This window comes from Dendrobates tinctorius, unplaced genomic scaffold, assembly GCF_039654945.1.
Source record: "Dendrobates tinctorius isolate UK_male_01 unplaced genomic scaffold, ASM3965494v1 ptg000155l, whole genome shotgun sequence".
Taxonomy (NCBI): Eukaryota; Metazoa; Chordata; class Amphibia; order Anura; family Dendrobatidae; genus Dendrobates; species Dendrobates tinctorius.
This window is the reverse complement of record NW_027361822.1, coordinates 3,305,739-3,325,566: the sequence shown is the minus strand read 5'-3', so window position 1 is coordinate 3,325,566 and position 19,828 is coordinate 3,305,739. Positions and strand designations below refer to the sequence as shown.

The window sequence follows — 19,828 nt, the reverse complement described above, 5'->3', positions numbered from 1 at the left end:
ACATTTAATCATTTCTATGATCCAATAATCAAGATATTTCGATAGAACATAATATCTATTTATTGGAATACAACTTTAGAACACAAAAAACTGTAATAAATTGTAAATATGTAATACACTGTATAATATCGATTACATACATACGGTACAGACCAAAAGTTTGGACACACCTCAATCAGACAAGCGCTTACCAAGCAATCAACACTAGTGATTCCCCAGCTGCTAGGTCTAGTGCAGGTTGGTGTCAGCCCACAGTTAGAAAACAAATGCAAAATAAACAGAAAGACCTGCGCTAAAAGGGTTAAATCGAGGCTACAAAAGTAAACAAATGATAGTCAAAAGGCACCCCCCCAAGTAAAGATATACCAGTTCAATAAAAGTGCAAGCTCCAAATGCAATAGATAGTTGCACATAAAACAGTAATCATTAAATACTCGTCCTCAAGGGAACAGGCATGCACTCACCAGAGAAAACGATGTGTGATTTGTTGTTTATAATTCCACATGTGTTAATTCATAGTTTTGATGCCTTCAGAGTGAATCTACAATTTTCATAGTCCTGAAAATAAAGAAAACGCTTTGATTGAGGTGTGTCCAAACTTTTGGTCTGTACTGATATATATATACACACAGTATGTATATACTGTATGTGTGTGTATGTATATATATACACACACAATATATATATTTAACCCCTTTCTGCCATTAGATGTACTATCCCGTCCATGTGCCCTGGGACTTAATTCTCAAGGACGGGATAGTACGTCTAATGCGATCAGCTGCGCCCACATGGCGAGCGCCGCTGATCGCGGCCGAGTGTCAGCTGATTATCACAGCTGACACCCGGCACAATGTGCGCCCCCGACACGTTAACCCCTTCTACAGTTAAGGGTTAAGGGTTAAGGGGAAGCATCGGCAGGGAGGGGGCTCCCTCCGAGCTTCCCTGAGCCCCCCACGGCAGCGCAATGTGCAGCGCTGCTGCGGGGGACTCCTTCCCTACAGGCCCCCGGATCCAAGATGGCGACGGGGGCCTTCGGGGGACTGTAGGGAGCTGGCTTCCTCACTGCCTGCAAAGCGCAGGCATGAGGAAGTCTGCAGAACTGCCTGTGACAGATTGCTGATCTGTCACAGCGATCAGTCACAGGACAGTGATGTCCCAAATGGGACTATGTAATAAAGTAAAAAAAAGTGTAAAAATAAATTTAAAAAAAAAAAAAAATATTCCCCAATAAATTCATTTTTTGAAAATAAAAAAAAACAATAAAAGTACACATATTTGGTATCACCGCGTCCGTAGCGACCCGCCCTATAAATCTGTCCCATTAGTTAACCCCTTTAGCGAACCCCTTAAAAAAATAAAAATAAAAAACGAAGCAAAAAAATAATGATTTATTATCATACCACCGAACAAAAAGTGCAATAACGCGCGATCAAAAAGACGCATATAAATATCAATTTGCAATAAAAAGAGAGAAGAGCCAGCACTGCCAGTGGTCAGAACGCATAACATGAGGTGCATATGCACATATCTTACTGCATTCAAAATGAGACATTTAGCAAAATATTGATCAATATATTGAGCCACCCCGCCACGCCAAGGCAATCTCATATGGGGGGTCCTACTCTACATTTTTATTTATTCACTGTGCCATTGCGGCCTCCTAAATGTTTCAAAAGCAAGACCATATCAAATGCAATCCATACCTGAAGCATATCTGCATCACTCCCGTGCAGCCAGATGGAGCAGGTGCAGATGAAGGCCAACCAGGTCTGAACACAGACATTTCAGGTTTGACCTCCACACACTGCCTGACCAGCAAACACAGATGAAGGGCAATGCAGGCTCAGACATGGATGCAAAAATAAATAAAGCCTGGGGCAGGGCGGGGCTGCCGTGAGTGTGCACAGCAGCCTAGATCAATCACAATAAACACAGAAAAGATGACGAACATGACCCAGCGTGCACGGCAACAGTGGTGGTCAGCCACAAAACCAATTTGCAATAAAAAGAGAGAAGAGCCAGCACTGCCAGTGGTCAGAACGCATAACATGAGGTGCATATGCACATATCTTACTGCATTCAAAATGAGACATTTAGCAAAATATTGATCAATATATTGAGCCACCCCGCCACGCCAAGGCAATCTCATATGGGGGGTCCTACTCTACATTTTTATTTATTCACTGTGCCATTGCGGCCTCCTAAATGTTTTAAAAGCAAGACCATATCAAATGCAATCCATGCCTGAAGCATATCTGCATCACTCCCGTGCAGCCAGATGGAGCAGGTGCAGATGAAGGCCAACCAGGTCTGAACACAGACATCTCAGGTTTGACCTCCACACACTGCCTGACCAGCAAACACAGATGAAGGGCAATGCAGGCTCAGACATGGATGCAAAAATAAATAAAGCCTGGCTCAATTGAATTGATCAATTTTTTTGCCAAATATCTCATTTTTGAATACAGCTGGATATTATGTGCATATGCACTTTAATTTATGCGTTCTAACCTTAAGCAGTGCCGGCTTCCCCCCCTATTTTCTTGTTGTTGGTTTGTGGCTCACCACCACTGCTGCCGTGCACGCTTGGCTATGTCCGCTATAAATTTTTCTGTGTTCATTATGATGGATATAGGCTGCTGTGCACACACACGACAGCCCCGCCCTGCCCCAAGCTTTATTTAATTGTGCACCTGTGTCCGGGCCAATATCGCCGTTCATCTATGTTTCCTGGTTGGGCAATGTGTGGAGGTCAATCTTGACATGTCTGTGTTCAGACCTGGTTGGCCTTCATCTGCACTTGCTTCATCTGGCTTCATGGGAGCGATTCAGCAATGTTCAGGTACAGATTGCACTTGATGTGGTCATGCTCTTAGGAGGCCGTAATGGCACAGTATTTATTATAAATGTAGAGTAGGACCCCCCACATGAGATTGCCTTGGCGCGGCGGGGTGGCTCAATTGAATTGATCAATTTTTTTGCCAAATATCTCATTTTTGAATACAGCTGGATATTATGTGCATATGCACTTTAATTTATGCGTTCTAACCTTAAGCAGTGCTGGCTTCCCCCCCTATTTTCTCGCATATAAATATCCATGGTACCGCTGAAAACGTCATCTTGTCCCGCAAAAAACGTGCTGCCATACAGCATCATCAGTAAAAAAATTAAAAAGTTATAGCTCGCAGAATAAAGCGATGCAAAAATAATTATTTTTTATATAAAATTGTTTTCATTGCAAAAAACTGACAAAACATAAAAGACCTAAATGAGGTATCGCTGTAACAGTACCGACCCGAAGAATAAAAGCGCTTTATCAATTTTACCGCAAGCGGAACGGTGTAAACGCACCCCCCAAAGAAATTCATGAAACGCTGGTTTTTGTTCATTCTGCGTCCCAAAAATCGGAATAAAAAGCGATCAAAAAATGTCACGTGCCCGAAAATGGTATCAATAAAAACGTCAACTCGTCCCGCAAAGAATAAGACCTCACATGACTCTGTGGGTCAAAATACAGAAAAATTATAGCTCTCAATATGTGGTGATGCAAAAACTATTTTTACAATAAAAAGCGTCTTTTAGCGTGCGACAGCCGCCAAACATAAAAACCACCATAAATAGTAAATCAAACTTCCCGTTATCACCCCCTTAGTTAGGGAAAAATAATAAAATAAAAAATAAAAATTTATTTCCATTTTCCCGTTAGGGTTAGGGCTAGGGTTAGGGGTTATAATTGGGGGGTTTCCACTGTTTGGGCACATCAGGTGCTCTCCAAATGCAACATGGCATCTGATCTCAATTCCAGCCAATTCTGCGTTGAAAAAGTCAAATGGTGCTCCTTCCCTTCCAAGCTCTGCCATGCGCCCAAACAGTGTTTTACCCCCACATATAGGGTATCAGCATACTCAGGACAAATTGGAAAACAACTTTTGGGGTCCAATTTCTCCTGTTACCGTTGGGAAAATAAAAAAATTGGAGACTGATCATGTTTGTGGAAAAAATACGATTTTTTATTTTCATGCCTGGGCATTATAAACTTCTGTGAAGCCCTTGGGGGTTCAAAGTGCTCACCACACATCTAGATAAGTTCCTTAGGGGGTCTAGTTTCCAAAATGGGGTCATTTGTGGGGGTTTCCACTGTTTAGGTACATTAGGGGCTCTCCAAAGGCAACATGACACCCGCAGACCATTCCATCAAAGTCTGCATTCCAAAACGTCACTACTTCCCTTCCGAGCCCCGACGTGTGCCCATACAGTAGTTTTCTCCAACATATGGGGTGTCAGCGTACTCAGGACAAATTGGACAACAACTTTTGGGGTCCAATTTCTCCTTGTACCCTTGGGAAAATGAAAAAAATTGGTGACTAAAAGATCATGTTTGTGGAAAAAATACGATTTTTTTTATTTTCACGCCCGGGCGTTATAAACTTCTGTGAAGCACTGGGGGGTTCAAAGTGCTCACCACACATCTAGATAAGTTCCTTGGGGGGTCTAGTTTCCCAAATGGTGTCATTTGTGGGGGGTTTCTACTGTTTGGGTACATCAGGGGCTTTCCAAACGTGACATGGTGTCCGATCTCAATTCCAGCCAAAAACGTCAAATGGCGCTGCTTCCCTTCCGAGCTCTGCCATGCGCCCAAATAGTGGTTTACCCCCACATGCGGGGTATCAGCGCACTCAGGACAAATTGCACAATATCTTTTAGGGTCCTGTTACCCTTAGAAAAATAAGAATTGAGGGTGAAAAGATCATTTTTGTGGAAAAAATATGATTTTTTAATTGTACGGCTGTATGTTATAAACTTCTGTGAAGCCCTTGTGGGTTCAAAGTTCTCACCATATATCTAGATAAGTTCCTTGGGGGGTCTAGTTTCCAAAATGGGGTCACTTGGGGGGTTTCCACTGTTTAGGTACATCAGGGGCTCTCCAAACGCGACATGGCGTCCGATCTGAATTCCAGCCAATTTTGCATTGAAAAAGTCAAACGGCGCTCCTTCCCTGCTGAGGTCTGCCATGCGCCGAAACAGTGGTTCCCCCCCACATATCAGGTATCAGCGTACTCAGGACAAATTGAACAATAACTTTTGCAGTCCAATTTCTCCTGTTACCCTTGGTAAAATAAAAAAAATTGAACCTGAATTATTTTTTTAGTGAAAAAAAGTTAAATGTTCATTTTTTTTTAAATATTCAAAAAATTCCTGTGACGCACCTAAAGGGTTAATAAACTTCTTGAATGTGGTTTTGAGCACCTTAAGGGGTGCAGTTTTTAGAATGGTGTCACTTTTGGGTATTTTTTATCATATAGACCCCTCAAAGTGGCTTCAAATGTGATGTGGTCCGTAAAAATAAAATGGTGTTGCAAAAATGAGAAATCGCTGGTCAATTTTTAACCCTTATAACTTCCTAACAAAAAAAAATTTTGGTTTCAAAATTGTGCTGATGTAAAGTAAACATGTGGGAAATGTTACTTATCAAGTTTTTTGTGTGCCGTATCTCTGTGATTTAAGGGCATAAAAATTCAAAGTTGGAAAATTGCGAAATTTTCAAAATTTTCGCCAAATTTCCGTTTTTTTTCACAAATAAACGCAAGTTATTTGAACGAAATTTTACCACTAACATGAAGTACAATATGTCACGAGAAAACAATGTCAGAAACACCGGGATCCATGGAAGCGTTTCAGAGTTATTACCTCATAAAGGGGCAGTGGTCAGAATTGTAAAAATTGGCCTGGTCAAGAACATGCAAACCACCCTTGGGGCTTAAGGAGTTAAATACATATATATATATATATATATATATATATATATACACACACACACCTATCAATTGATGTTGATGTGTTACTGAAGACGAGCAATGCCTGTCCTGGGCGTCCTTTTGGGCAGCTATGAGGTGTACCTGACTGGTGCTAAAAAAAAAAGTGTTAAGGTACTGTCACACTTAGCGATGTACCAGCGATCCCGACCAGGGATATGACGCGGTCAGGATCGCTGGTACATCGCTAAGTGGTCGCTAGTGAGCTGCCACACAGGCAGATCTCACTAGCGACATCGCAGGGGACGGGGATCGCTACTTACCTGTCACACCAGGCGATCCTGCGTCCTCCCGCCCGGCTCCACGCGTCACTCGTCGTCACAGCAGGAAGCGCCGCAGGAAGCGGACGACGAGAAATGGTCCAGCCTGTTCTTGCGCGATTAGCGATAAACAACGGGGGAGGGGGTCGTAGGTAAGCATCACACACAGCGATATCGCTAGCAATATCGCTATAACGTCACAAGTTATAGCGATATTGCTAGCGATATCGCTTAGTGTGACAGGCCCTTTAGTCTGTGTGCTATCCATCTTTCATTCTTTTTGGTACAGATAAGATATGGATAGACAGATATGGATAAATGGATATATAGATAGAGCAGATTTCTAATCTGCTTTTGCTATTGAAAACATAATCTATGAGCTCAAAAACCTTTCAGGTGATGCCGTTTTTTAAAAAGCTGATCTGCTTTCTTTTGCAACTGAAAAACGTATACTCAAAAAACGCAGCAAAAACGCTGTGTGTGAATGTAGCCTTAGATCAGGAATAGAACAGCCATTTATAGGACATTTCATAACTTTCCCAAATTCCTATGAAAAAATATTCAGCACATTCTGCATTGAACTACTGTATCCAATTTATTATATATTTTAGGAGTCGGAGTCGGTCCATTTTATACCGACTCCGACTCCACCAAAATGAGCACTGACTCCGACTCCGACTCCACAGCCCTGCCTCACACGACTGATCCCAGCTGACTACTTCCCTAGACAGCCAATCTATGACCGGGTTGTGTCTTTTCAACCAAGAGAGGCCCAAAACGATAGGTGATGGCATTCCCCCCAAGACGTAGCACGACAGGGACTTTTCATGATGAGTACCTATACACAGATGTATATTATCCAAGATTTGGGTCAACCTTCCCTGGCTAAGTGGGACAAAGTCAATGGCCTGGACGCTTAGGGGTTTTGCTAGAGTCCTACACCTCAGGCCATGGGTCCGGACAAAGTGAGCATCCACCAGATTGACACCTGCTCCACTGTCCACAAGCACTAGTATACTCCTCAGTTACCCCACCAACAACTACTTCTGCTGACAAGGTACACTGAGGGGACAAAATGGAGGAAATATTCTTAGGTGGTAAAGAAGTTTTGGCGCGAGCTGGGCATACCCTGATAAAATGACCAGTCTGCCCACAGTGAAAACATGCCCCCACACCAACGAACCGCAGGCGACACCGCTTGGGAACTAGCTCCTCCCACTTGCATGGGTTCGTCCATCAGCACTGGTGTGTCCTCCTCCCTACAGGGGTCGGTCACTAAATGACAAACAAACAAGGGAACGCAATTACAATGGTGGGCCCAGCGATAAGGAATGGGGAAATGGACACCTCCTGCACTCTCCTGAGGCTGTGTGTTGTGAACTCATTTTGTGCTCCACCAGTTGAGAGTTCTCCTTCCGTTCTCCCTCTGGTGGTGACAGGAGGTAGTGAGGTTGGTTTAATTGGTAGTGATCTGCCACCTGATGAGGAGGATAACGATTGGATCTCTGGAGTATCAGACTGGATATAAGACAGCCGACGCCCTATCCTGGTGCTAGTGATTCAGTCTGCTTTTCAGGTCTTGGACTTCAGCTCTGTTCCAGTCTTCTCAAGTTAAGTTTGTTTTTGCTATTGTTCACACTTGCTCTTGTTGGTTAATTCAGTTTTTTGTGGTCAGCCAGCCCCTGCTGGGGTTGTGCTGAATTTCCACTCCTATTTATCTGTATTTGCCTTTTGGTCCCTTATTAGATTGGCCTCTTTTTGCTCTGTATCAGAATATTTCAGAGTGCTGATATAGTGGGAGAAGTCTAGTGACTTCAGGGTTAATTCTGCTATCAGAAGTGTTGGACAATATTTTGGTAGGGTTTTTGGCTGATTGCAGACAGTGTCTTTCCTTTCCTGTCCTTTCTAGTTAGTCGGGCCCCATCATTTGCTCAACCTCTTTTTCTGCCTTTGTTTGTGTTTTCATCTTGTTTCACCGTCAATACATGTGGGGGGCTGTCTTTCCTTTGGGGTCTGCTCTGGGGCAGTTACTTTTCCTCTTTTCCCGCTTTAGGCTTATGTAGCTCTCCGGTTGTGATGAGGCGTCTAGGATCATCGTAGGTACGCTCCACGACTGCTGCTAGTTGTGTGGTAAGATCAGGGATCTGCAATCTGCATAGTTAATAACCCCTCTGGTTTTCTGAGACTTGGCTTGTGCTGTTTTTTCCTCCTCGGTGACCCATTCATAACAGCTGTGCCCTAGTCTATCTTGTCCCTATACGGCTTCTTTCAAACCGTCGCTTAGCAGGATACCTTAGCCCTCACTTGCCCTCAGTAGGGAATTGGCAAGTGCGGACACAGGTCCCACCGATGCACTAATACCAAGGGAAAATATAACAGACAAGGTAAGACAAACAACACTTAGTTTTCTCTGCTGCAATGCACCGAACCTCAGAGTAAGGCACCCGATCACAGCATTCAGCTGAAGCACCACAGTACCAGCAAGCTCCTATCTTCACCACGGTTGGTTTCCAAAGGAAGTGTATAACCAACAGTCACCAGGTGACCTTTTAAAGGGATGTGGGAGTGGTCACCACCAGCAAACTCACCTAGCAATGCAATTACACCAGCGGCCACCGGGGGGGGGAAACTGATATTAACCCCCGATGACGTGAAAGGAAAAAAGTTTTAATGTGTGAATGCAGATCTGCTACAGATCCATAAATGGATTGTGACACCACCCTCTGACACAGACTGCAGGGGAAGCCCAGTATCACACAGGATAGGATTAGATACACAGCCCAGTATCACACAGGATAGGATTAGATACACAGCCCAGTATCACACAGGATAGGATTAGAAACACAGCTCAGCAGACAGTATCACACAGGATTAGATACACAGCTCAGCAGTCAGTAACACAGGATATGATTAGATACACGGCTCAGGAGACAGTATCACACAGGACAGGATTAGATACATGGCTCAGCAGACAGTATCACAGAGGCTAGGATTAGATACATGGCTCAGCAGACAGTATCCCACAGGATAGGGTTAGATACACGGCTCAGCAGACAGTATCACAGAGGCTAGGATTAGGTACACAGCTCAGGAGACAGTATCCAACAGGATAGGGTTAGATACACAGCTCAGCAGACGCTATCACACAGGATAGGATTAGATACACAACTCAGCAACAGGATGTGCCAAAGGAGAGGACATTTTCATTCCAAGAATTCCACTCATTCTATTTGATTTGCCTTTTGATTTTAAACGCCTCCAGTTTCCACTTCGACTGGCATTTGCAATGTCCATGAACAAGGTTCAGGGACCGTCCTTGAAAGTAGTAGGGATCGATTTGCAATCTCCATGCTTTTCTCATGGTCAACTTTACATGGCCTTTTCAAGAGTTGGAACTGCCAAAAATTTGTTCATCTTTGCATCGAAAGGAAAAACCAAAAATGTTGTTTATCAAAAGGCTGAATGAGTTAACAATAAATTATCAATACTTTTAACCCTGCACGTTCCAAATCACCAAACAATTTTGCCCCTCGGTACTTAATGGGGAAAAAGTGTATGTATGTATGTGTGTATGTCCGGGATTGGCATCTGCACCGTCGTAGCTACAGCCACAAAATTTTGAAGTCACACGTCTGGACCCCGAGAGTATCATAGGCTATGTTGTGAGGGAAAATTTTAACCCCGCGCGTTCCAATTCACCAAACAATTTTGGCGCATCTAATCCTATCGTGTTTTACTGACTGCTCAGCCGTGTATCTAATCCTGTCCTGTGTGATACTGACTGCTGAGCAGTGTATCTAATCCTATCGTGTTTTACTGACTGCTCAGCCGTGTATCTAATCCTGTCCTATGTGATACTGACTGCTGACCAGTGTATCTAATCCTATCCTCTGTGATACTGACTGCTGAGCTGTGTACGTAATCCTATTCTGTGTGATACTGTCTGCTGAGCCGTGTATCTAATACTATTCTGTGTGATACTGTGTGTTGAGCCGTGTATTTAATCCTATCCTGTGTGATACTGACTGCTGAGCTGTGTTTCTAACCCTCTCCTGTGTAATACTGCCTGCTGAGCCATGTGTCTAATCCTCTCCTGTGTGATACTGACTGCTGAGCTGTATATCTAATCCTCTCCTGTGTGATACTGGGCTCCCCCTGCAGTCTGTGTCAGAGGGTGGTCTGTGTTGGCACGATAATAAATTGTGTTATTTCCAGCTTTACAGATGGACGATAACACCATAGAAATAATAAGAATAATAGGCCTCAGTTACCACAACTGTCTACAAAGAAAACTGTTGCTGATAGCAACCAATCACAGCTCAGCTTTCATCTTTTAAACAGCTCTGGGACAGTGTGGCGAGTTTTGAGTGGTGACTTTTCTGCTTCGCCTTTTATGTGGCGAGGTTGGTGTATGTGTGGTAAAATGTGTGCTGAGGGTGGTATATGTGTTGAAGCATGTTGTAGTGTGTGTGTCACGGCACCGCCAGACTCAGGGCCTGCTGTCCCGGCCTCGGCCAGTAGGAGGCGCCGGACTATCACATCACCGTCAGACTCAGGGCCTGCTGTTCCGGCCTCGACCACTAGGAGGCCCCGGACTGTCCTATCACCGTCTGACCCGTGGCCTGCAGTCTCGGCCTTGGTCTCTGGGAGGCGTTGTGCTTCAACCCCGAGTGGTGGCGGCGATAGTCATGAGGCTCCTGCACAGGCGTCCGCTGGACGCAGGCTTCGCTCCTCGGTCAGTCATGAAGGGGCTGGTGCATTACCATCCAGCCTGGTCCTGGGGGCGGTCCGGATGACATCATCAGGCCACGGGCCTGTAAGGGATGACCTGATCCCTCAAATACCTTGGGACTGCTCTTGCAGGCCGCCGGATATATTCTTGGTTCCCCTGCGTGTTACTGTGTGAATTGCTGTTTTACTGACTCTGACTTTTGCCTGGACTTCTGACTTTGCTTCTGCCTAACGATTCTGTACCTCTGCGACTCTCCTGGTTTATGACACTGACTTCGGCCTGATTCTGACTCTGCTTCTGCCTAACGACTTTGTACCTCTGCTGCCCTCCTGGTTTATGACTCTTACTTTGGCCTGGATTCTGACTCTGCTTTTGCCTAACGATTCTGTACCTCTGCTGCCCTCCCGGTTTATGACTCTGGCTTCGACCTGGAATCTGACTCTGCTACTGTCTACTGTTTTTATACCATTTCTGCCTGACTGGTTTAGTCTCGGATATCATTGCCTCTGTGTCCTGTATTGGAACACCTTTCTGGCGACCGTCCTGCTCTGGTCATTGCTCCTATTCAGACAGCGCCTCCTGGGCTCTGCTATAAATCCAGATCCCTGTATAGGGGTAAAGGGTCTCAGTGTTTCTCGGGGTGCTGTCTGGCTGCAGTCCAGACCGCAGATGGACGTCACAGTGTGGCGCATTTTGTGTGTGTGTTCATATCCCCGTGTGTGGTGTGTATCCCATGTCAGGGCCCCACCTTAGCAACTGTACGGTATATACTCTTTGGCGCCATCGCTCTCATTCTTTAAGTCCTCCTTGTTCACATCTGGCAGCTGTCAATTTGCCTCCAACACTTTTCCTTTCACTTTTTCCCCATTATGTAGATAGGGGCAAAATTGTTTGGTGAATTGGAACGCGCGGGGTTAAAATTTCACCTCACAACATAGCCTATGACGCTCTCGAGGTCCAGACGTGTGACTGTGCCAAATTTTGTGGCTGTAGCTGCGACGGTGCGGATGCCAATCCCGGACATACACACATACATACACACACACATTGAGCTTTATATATTAGATGATTATAATGAGAATAAAATTTTTATGTTCTTCAAGTGAGTAAAAAAGCCGTAGAAATATGGCTACCTTTCCATTGGATAGGTGAGAACTTACTGAATGGTGGTTGTCGACCACTCGGAGCCACACCAATCATCAGAATTACGCCGGGGTCAAACTTGCAAGTGTAATGCGAGAAACTCTCGCGAGTCTCTCACATCAATACCCGGCACTCAGGATCGGAGTGTGTGGCTGCATAGAAATACATGCAGCTGCGCACTCCATTCTGAGTGCCGGGTATTGATGCGCGGGTTTCTTCTCGCATCACACTCGCAAGTGTGACCCCGGCCTTATGAACCTTTACACCCAGTTAGAATAGAGGAGAAGTGAGCATGCTCAACTGCTTCTTTGTTCATTTCCTATGGGGCTGCTAGGTTCGACACTCAGCTTTTTTTGGCAGCGCCATACAGAATTAATAGAGTGCTGTTTGGACAGCTGACACGCCAGAAAAAAATTTTCACATCATGAATAAAAGTTTCCCCATCTGCCGATTGGTGTGGATGTGACAGACACTCACCGATCAATAAGTTATCACCTACAGTAATCCCTTTAAAATAGTTTGTCTATTTCAATACATTATATAGTACCCGTCTGTTTTGATCATTCATAAGGGGCGTTTATTTCCATGTTTTGGACCTCACATACATTCAAATAATATGTCCAGTAAGTTGCAGTAAAAATACTAACATAACAAGGAGAGCTTTCCATTCAGGTGGAGGCAGGAGGTAAAGGAATAGCTGTTTCTTTTTTATGCTATTCACGCTAAAATGTCACCTGTCTGACGTTAGCCTGGCACCATGTATAATGATGGCTGATATAGCTGTCTGGCATCTTATCAAATGTCCCCCTCCATGTTTGAGGTGAAAACATGTCACTGCTTCAAATGAACATTACCTATTAATCCCTGGCAGCTCACCACAGCAACCAATATGGTCATTGTAGCAATGAAACCAGAGACTGAAGGAAACCACAGAGGCATCAGCGCTGGAGTGATGGGAATAGAACACAAATGCTCTGAATTGCTGCAGAGATGGCTGTCAGTTAGTGCTTGACTGTATACTGAGCAGTAACAAGCCTTACCTGCAGGGGGCACAATGAAAGAACACCTCCGGGCCGCGGTAGAGGAGAGCGGCCGGTCAGGCGGCCACACACAGCTGACAGTGGGGCAGGCGGGACTCACTGCAGAGCAGGCTGAGACCGCGTGGCATTGCTATGGCACCTGGCGGCGCACTGGGATTGGATCCGGCCAGGGGTCAGACAGTGTTCAGAGGCATGTCGTGTACAGTGTGCTACGTATGAAAGTCTCTGAACCCAGTCTGAACCCTCTGTGTTCACTGTGTGATCGCAGGTTTGCTCCCGTCCTGGTAGCTGCCGGTCGACTGTGCAGCTGCGGGTCGTCTGCCCTGTATGGAGAGTGGAGAATGACTTCTTTCCCGGACGAGGTGAATGTGTTTACCAGTCCGCACTGGCGGATGAAGCAGTCTGGTGGAGCAGTACTGCGATAAGGTAAATGTGGTGTGAACCAGACAGACGGTGTGGCCCGAGCTGGGACTACTGCCCCCAACAGGACGGCACACAGTTTGCACAGAGCCTGTGCTACGAGGAGATGTAGTGTTATATACAGTATATCGTGTAATATGGTGTATACAGACCATACAAATAGTGTGCGATGTATAGAGTGTAGTGTATGGTGTATACAGGACATACACATCGTGTGCGGTATATAGAGTGTAGTATATGGTGTATACAGGGTCATACACATCGTGTGCGGTATATAGACTGTAGTGTATGGTGCGTACAGGTCATACACATCGTGTGCGGTATATAGACTGTAGTGTATGGTGTATACAGGTCATACACATCGTGTGCGGTATATAGAGTGTAGTGTATGGTACATACAGGTCATACACATAGTGTGCGATATATAGAGTGTAGTGTATGGTACATACAGGTCATACACATCGTGTGCGGTATATAGACTGTAGTGTATGGTGCATACAGGTCATACACATCGTGTGTGGTATATAGACTGTAGTGTATGGTGCATACAGGTCATACACATCGTGTGCGGTATATAGAGTGTAGTGTATGGTGTATACAGGTCATACACATCGTGTGCGATATATAGAGTGTAGTGTATGGTACATACAGGTCATACACATCGTGTGCGGTATATAGACTGTAGTGTATGGTGCATACAGGTCATACACATCGTGTGTGATATATAGACTGTAGTGTATGGTGCATACAGGTCATACACATCGTGTGTGGTATATAGACTGTAGTGTATGGTGTATACAGGTCATACACATCGTGTGTGGTATATAGAGTGTAGTGTATGGTGTATACAGGTCATACACATCGTGTGTGATATATAGAGTGTAGTGCATGGTGTATACAGGTCATACACGTCGTGTGTGGTATATAGACTGTAGTGTATGGTGTATACAGGGTCATACACATCGTGTGCGGTATATAGAGTGTAGTGTATGGTGTATACAGGGTCATACACATCGTGTGCGATATATAGAGTGTAGTGTATGGTACATACAGGTCATACACATCGTGTGCGGTATATAGACTGTAGTGTATGGTGCGTACAGGTCATACACATCGTGTGCGGTATATAGACTGTAATGTATGGTGCGTACAGGTCATACACATCGTGTGCGATATATAGAGTGAAGTGTATGGTACATACAGGTCATACACATCGTGTGCGGTATATAGACTGTAGTGTATGGTGCATACAGGTCATACACATCGTGTGCGGTATATAGACTGTAGTGTATGGTGCATACAGGTCATACACATCGTGTGCGGTATATAGAGTGTAGTGTATGGTGCGTACAGGTCATACACATCGTGTGCGATATATAGAGTGAAGTGTATGGTACATACAGGTCATACACATCGTGTGCGGTATATAGACTGTAGTGTATGGTGCGTACAGGTCATACACATCGTGTGCGGTATATAGACTGTAGTGTATGGTGCGTACAGGTCATACACATCGTGTGCGATATATAGAGTGTAGTGTATGGTACATACAGGTCATACACATCGTGTGCGGTATATAGACTGTAGTGTATGGTGCATACAGGTCATACACATCGTGTGTGGTATATATACTGTAGTGTATGGTGTATACAGGACATACACATCGTGTGCGGTATATAGAGTGTAGTGTATGGTGTATTCAGGACATACACATCGTGTGCGGTATATAGAGCGTAGTGTATGGTGTATACAGGTCATATACATCGTGTGCGGTATATAGACTGTAGTGTATGGTGCATACAGGTCATACACGTCGTGTGTGGTATATAGACTGTAGTGTATGGTGTATACAGGACATACACGTCGTGTGCGGTATATAGAGTGTAGTGTATGGTGTATTCAGGACATACACATCGTGTGCGGTATATAGAGCGTAGTGTATGGTGTATACAGGTCATATACATCGTGTGCGGTATATAGACTGTAGTGTATGGTGCATACAGGTCATACACGTCGTGTGTGGTATATAGACTGTAGTGTATGGTGTATACAGGACATACCCATCGTGTGCGGTATATAGAGTGTAGTGTATGGTGCATACAGGTCATACACATCGTGTGTGGTATATATACTGTAGGGTATGGTGTATACAGGACATACACATCGTGTGCGGTATATAGAGTGTAGTGTATGGTGTATTCAGGACATACACATCGTGTGCGGTATATAGAGCGTAGTGTATGGTGTATACAGGTCATATACATCGTGTGTGGTATATAGACTGTAGTGTATGGTACATACAGGTCATACACATCGTGTGCGATATATAGAGTGTAGTGTATGGTACATACAGGTCATACACATCGTGTGCGGTATATAGACTGTAGTGTATGGTGCATACAGGTCATACACATCGTGTGCGGTATATAGACTGTAGTGTATGGTGCATACAGGTCATACACATCGTGTGCGGTATATAGACTGTAGTGTATGGTGCATACAGGTCATACACATCGTGTGTGGTATATAGACTGTAGTGTATGGTGCATACAGGTCATACACATCGTGTGCGGTATATAGAGTGTAGTGTATGGTGTATACAGGTCATACACATCGTGTGCGATATATAGAGTGTAGTGTATGGTACATACAGGTCATACACATCGTGTGCGGTATATAGACTGTAGTGTATGGTGCATACAGGTCATACACATCGTGTGTGATATATAGACTGTAGTGTATGGTGCATACAGGTCATACACATCGTGTGTGGTATATAGACTGTAGTGTATGGTGTATACAGGTCATACACATCGTGTGTGGTATATAGAGTGTAGTGTATGGTGTATACAGGTCATACACATCGTGTGTGATATATAGAGTGTAGTGCATGGTGTATACAGGTCATACACGTCGTGTGTGGTATATAGACTGTAGTGTATGGTGTATACAGGGTCATACACATCGTGTGCGGTATATAGAGTGTAGTGTATGGTGTATACAGGGTCATACACATCGTGTGCGATATATAGAGTGTAGTGTATGGTACATACAGGTCATACACATCGTGTGCGGTATATAGACTGTAGTGTATGGTGCGTACAGGTCATACACATCGTGTGCGGTATATAGACTGTAATGTATGGTGCGTACAGGTCATACACATCGTGTGCGATATATAGAGTGAAGTGTATGGTACATACAGGTCATACACATCGTGTGCGGTATATAGACTGTAGTGTATGGTGCGTACAGGTCATACACATCGTGTGCGGTATATAGACTGTAATGTATGGTGCGTACAGGTCATACACATCGTGTGCGATATATAGAGTGAAGTGTATGGTACATACAGGTCATACACATCGTGTGCGGTATATAGACTGTAGTGTATGGTGCGTACAGGTCATACACATCGTGTGCGGTATATAGACTGTAGTGTATGGTGCGTACAGGTCATACACATCGTGTGCGATATATAGAGTGTAGTGTATGGTACATACAGGTCATACACATCGTGTGCGGTATATAGACTGTAGTGTATGGTGCATACAGGTCATACACATCGTGTGTGATATATAGAGTGTAGTATATGGTGCATTCAGGTCATACACATCGTGTGCGGTATATAGAGTGTAGTGTATGGTGCATACAAGTCATACACATCGTGTGTGATATATAGAGTGTAGTGCATGGTGTATACAGGTCATACACGTCGTGTGTGGTATATAGACTGTAGTGTATGGTGTATACAGGGTCATACACATCCTGTGCAGTATACAGAGTGTAGTGTATGGTGCATACAGGTCATACACATCGTGTGTGGTATATATACTGTAGTGTATGGTGTATACAGGACATACACATCGTGTGCGGTATATAGAGTGTAGTGTATGGTGTATTCAGGACATACACATCGTGTGCGGTATATAGAGCGTAGTGTATGGTGTATACAGGTCATATACATCGTGTGCGGTATATAGACTGTAGTGTATGGTGCATACAGGTCATACACGTCGTGTGTGGTATATAGACTGTAGTGTATGGTGTATACAGGACATACACATCGTGTGCGGTATATAGAGTGTAGTGTATGGTGTATTCAGGACATACACATTGTGTGCGGTATATAGAGCGTAGTGTATGGTGTATACAGGTCATACACATCGTGTGCGGTATATAGACTGTAGTGTATGGTGCATACAGGTCATACACATCGTGTGTGGTATATAGACTGTAGTGTATGGTGTATACAGGACATACCCATCGTGTGCGGTATATAGAGTGTAGTGTATGGTGCATACAGGTCATACACATCGTGTGTGGTATATATACTGTAGTGTATGGTGTATTCAGGACATACACATCGTGTGCGGTATATAGAGCGTAGTGTATGGTGTATACAGGTCATATACATCGTGTGCGGTATATAGACTGTAGTGTATGGTACATACAGGTCATACACATCGTGTGCGATATATAGAGTGTAGTGTATGGTACATACAGGTCATACACATCGTGTGCGGTATATAGAGTGTAGTGTATGGTGTATTCAGGACATACACATCGTGTGCGGTATATAGAGCGTAGTGTATGGTGTATACAGGTCATATACATCGTGTGCGGTATATAGACTGTAGTGTATGGTGCATACAGGTCATACACGTCGTGTGTGGTATATAGACTGTAGTGTATGGTGTATACAGGACATACACATCGTGTGCGGTATATAGAGTGTAGTGTATGGTGTATTCAGGACATACACATTGTGTGCGGTATATAGAGCGTAGTGTATGGTGTATACAGGTCATACACATCGTGTGCGGTATATAGACTGTAGTGTATGGTGCATACAGGTCATACACGTCGTGTGTGGTATATAGACTGTAGTGTATGGTGTATACAGGACATACCCATCGTGTGCGGTATATAGAGTGTAGTGTATGGTGCATACAGGTCATACACATCGTGTGTGGTATATATACTGTAGTGTATGGTGTATTCAGGACATACACATCGTGTGCGGTATATAGAGCGTAGTGTATGGTGTATACAGGTCATATACATCGTGTGCGGTATATAGACTGTAGTGTATGGTACATACAGGTCATACACATCGTGTGCGATATATAGAGTGTAGTGTATGGTACATACAGGTCATACACATCGTGTGCGGTATATAGACTGTAGTGTATGGTGCATACAGGTCATACACATCGTGTGCGGTATATAGACTGTAGTGTATGGTGCATACAGGTCATACACATCGTGTGCGGTATATAGACTGTAGTGTATGGTGCATACAGGTCATACACATCGTGTGTGGTATATAGACTGTAGTGTATGGTGCATACAGGTCATACACATCGTGTGCGGTATATAGAGTGTAGTGTATGGTGTATACAGGTCATACACATCGTGTGCGATATATAGAGTGTAGTGTATGGTACATACAGGTCATACACATCGTGTGCGGTATATAGACTGTAGTGTATGGTGCATACAGGTCATACACATCGTGTGTGATATATAGACTGTAGTGTATGGTGCATACAGGTCATACACATCGTGTGTGGTATATAGACTGTAGTGTATGGTGTATACAGGTCATACACATCGTGTGTGGTATATAGAGTGTAGTGTATGGTGTATACAGGTCATACACATCGTGTGTGATATATAGAGTGTAGTGCATGGTGTATACAGGTCATACACGTCGTGTGTGGTATATAGACTGTAGTGTATGGTGTATACAGGGTCATACACATCCTGTGCAGTATACAGAGTGTAGTGTATGGTGCATACAGGTCATACACATCGTGTGTGGTATATATACTGTAGTGTATGGTGTATACAGGACATACACATCGTGTGCGGTATATAGAGTGTAGTGTATGGTGTATACAGGGTCATACACATCGTGTGCGATATATAGAGTGTAGTGTATGGTACATACAGGTCATACACATCGTGTGCGGTATATAGACTGTAGTGTATGGTGCGTACAGGTCATACACATCGTGTGCGGTATATAGACTGTAATGTATGGTGCGTACAGGTCATACACATCGTGTGCGATATATAGAGTGAAGTGTATGGTACATACAGGTCATACACATCGTGTGCGGTATATAGACTGTAGTGTATGGTGCGTACAGGTCATACACATCGTGTGCGGTATATAGACTGTAATGTATGGTGCGTACAGGTCATACACATCGTGTGCGATATATAGAGTGAAGTGTATGGTACATACAGGTCATACACATCGTGTGCGGTATATAGACTGTAGTGTATGGTGCGTACAGGTCATACACATCGTGTGCGGTATATAGACTGTAGTGTATGGTGCGTACAGGTCATACACATCGTGTGCGATATATAGAGTGTAGTGTATGGTACATACAGGTCATACACATC

General features: G+C 44.1%; 2 protein-coding genes across 4 annotated transcripts in view; one reads left to right on the top strand and one right to left on the bottom strand.

The window, feature by feature from the left end:
- Positions 1 to 19,828, bottom strand: part of LOC141050975 (uncharacterized) — a 66,119-nt gene that overhangs the window by 41,750 nt on the left and 4,541 nt on the right. Inside the window, exon 1 of one of the 3 annotated variants that reach the window (XM_073547740.1) lies at positions 12,989 to 13,145. The exons of 1 other annotated variant lie outside the window; for it this stretch is intronic. The gene's annotated coding sequence lies outside the window, so the exon portion shown is untranslated. Of the gene's footprint in view, positions 1 to 464; positions 561 to 12,988; positions 13,146 to 19,828 lie in introns of those variants that run through there. One more of the 3 variants, XM_073547739.1, reaches the window with a different exon arrangement.
- LOC141050962 (uncharacterized) overlaps positions 13,280 to 19,828 on the top strand; it is a 359,750-nt gene continuing 353,201 nt past the window's right edge. Inside the window, exon 1 of the mRNA XM_073547707.1 lies at positions 13,280 to 13,414. The gene's annotated coding sequence lies outside the window, so the exon portion shown is untranslated. The remainder of the gene's footprint in view (positions 13,415 to 19,828) is intronic.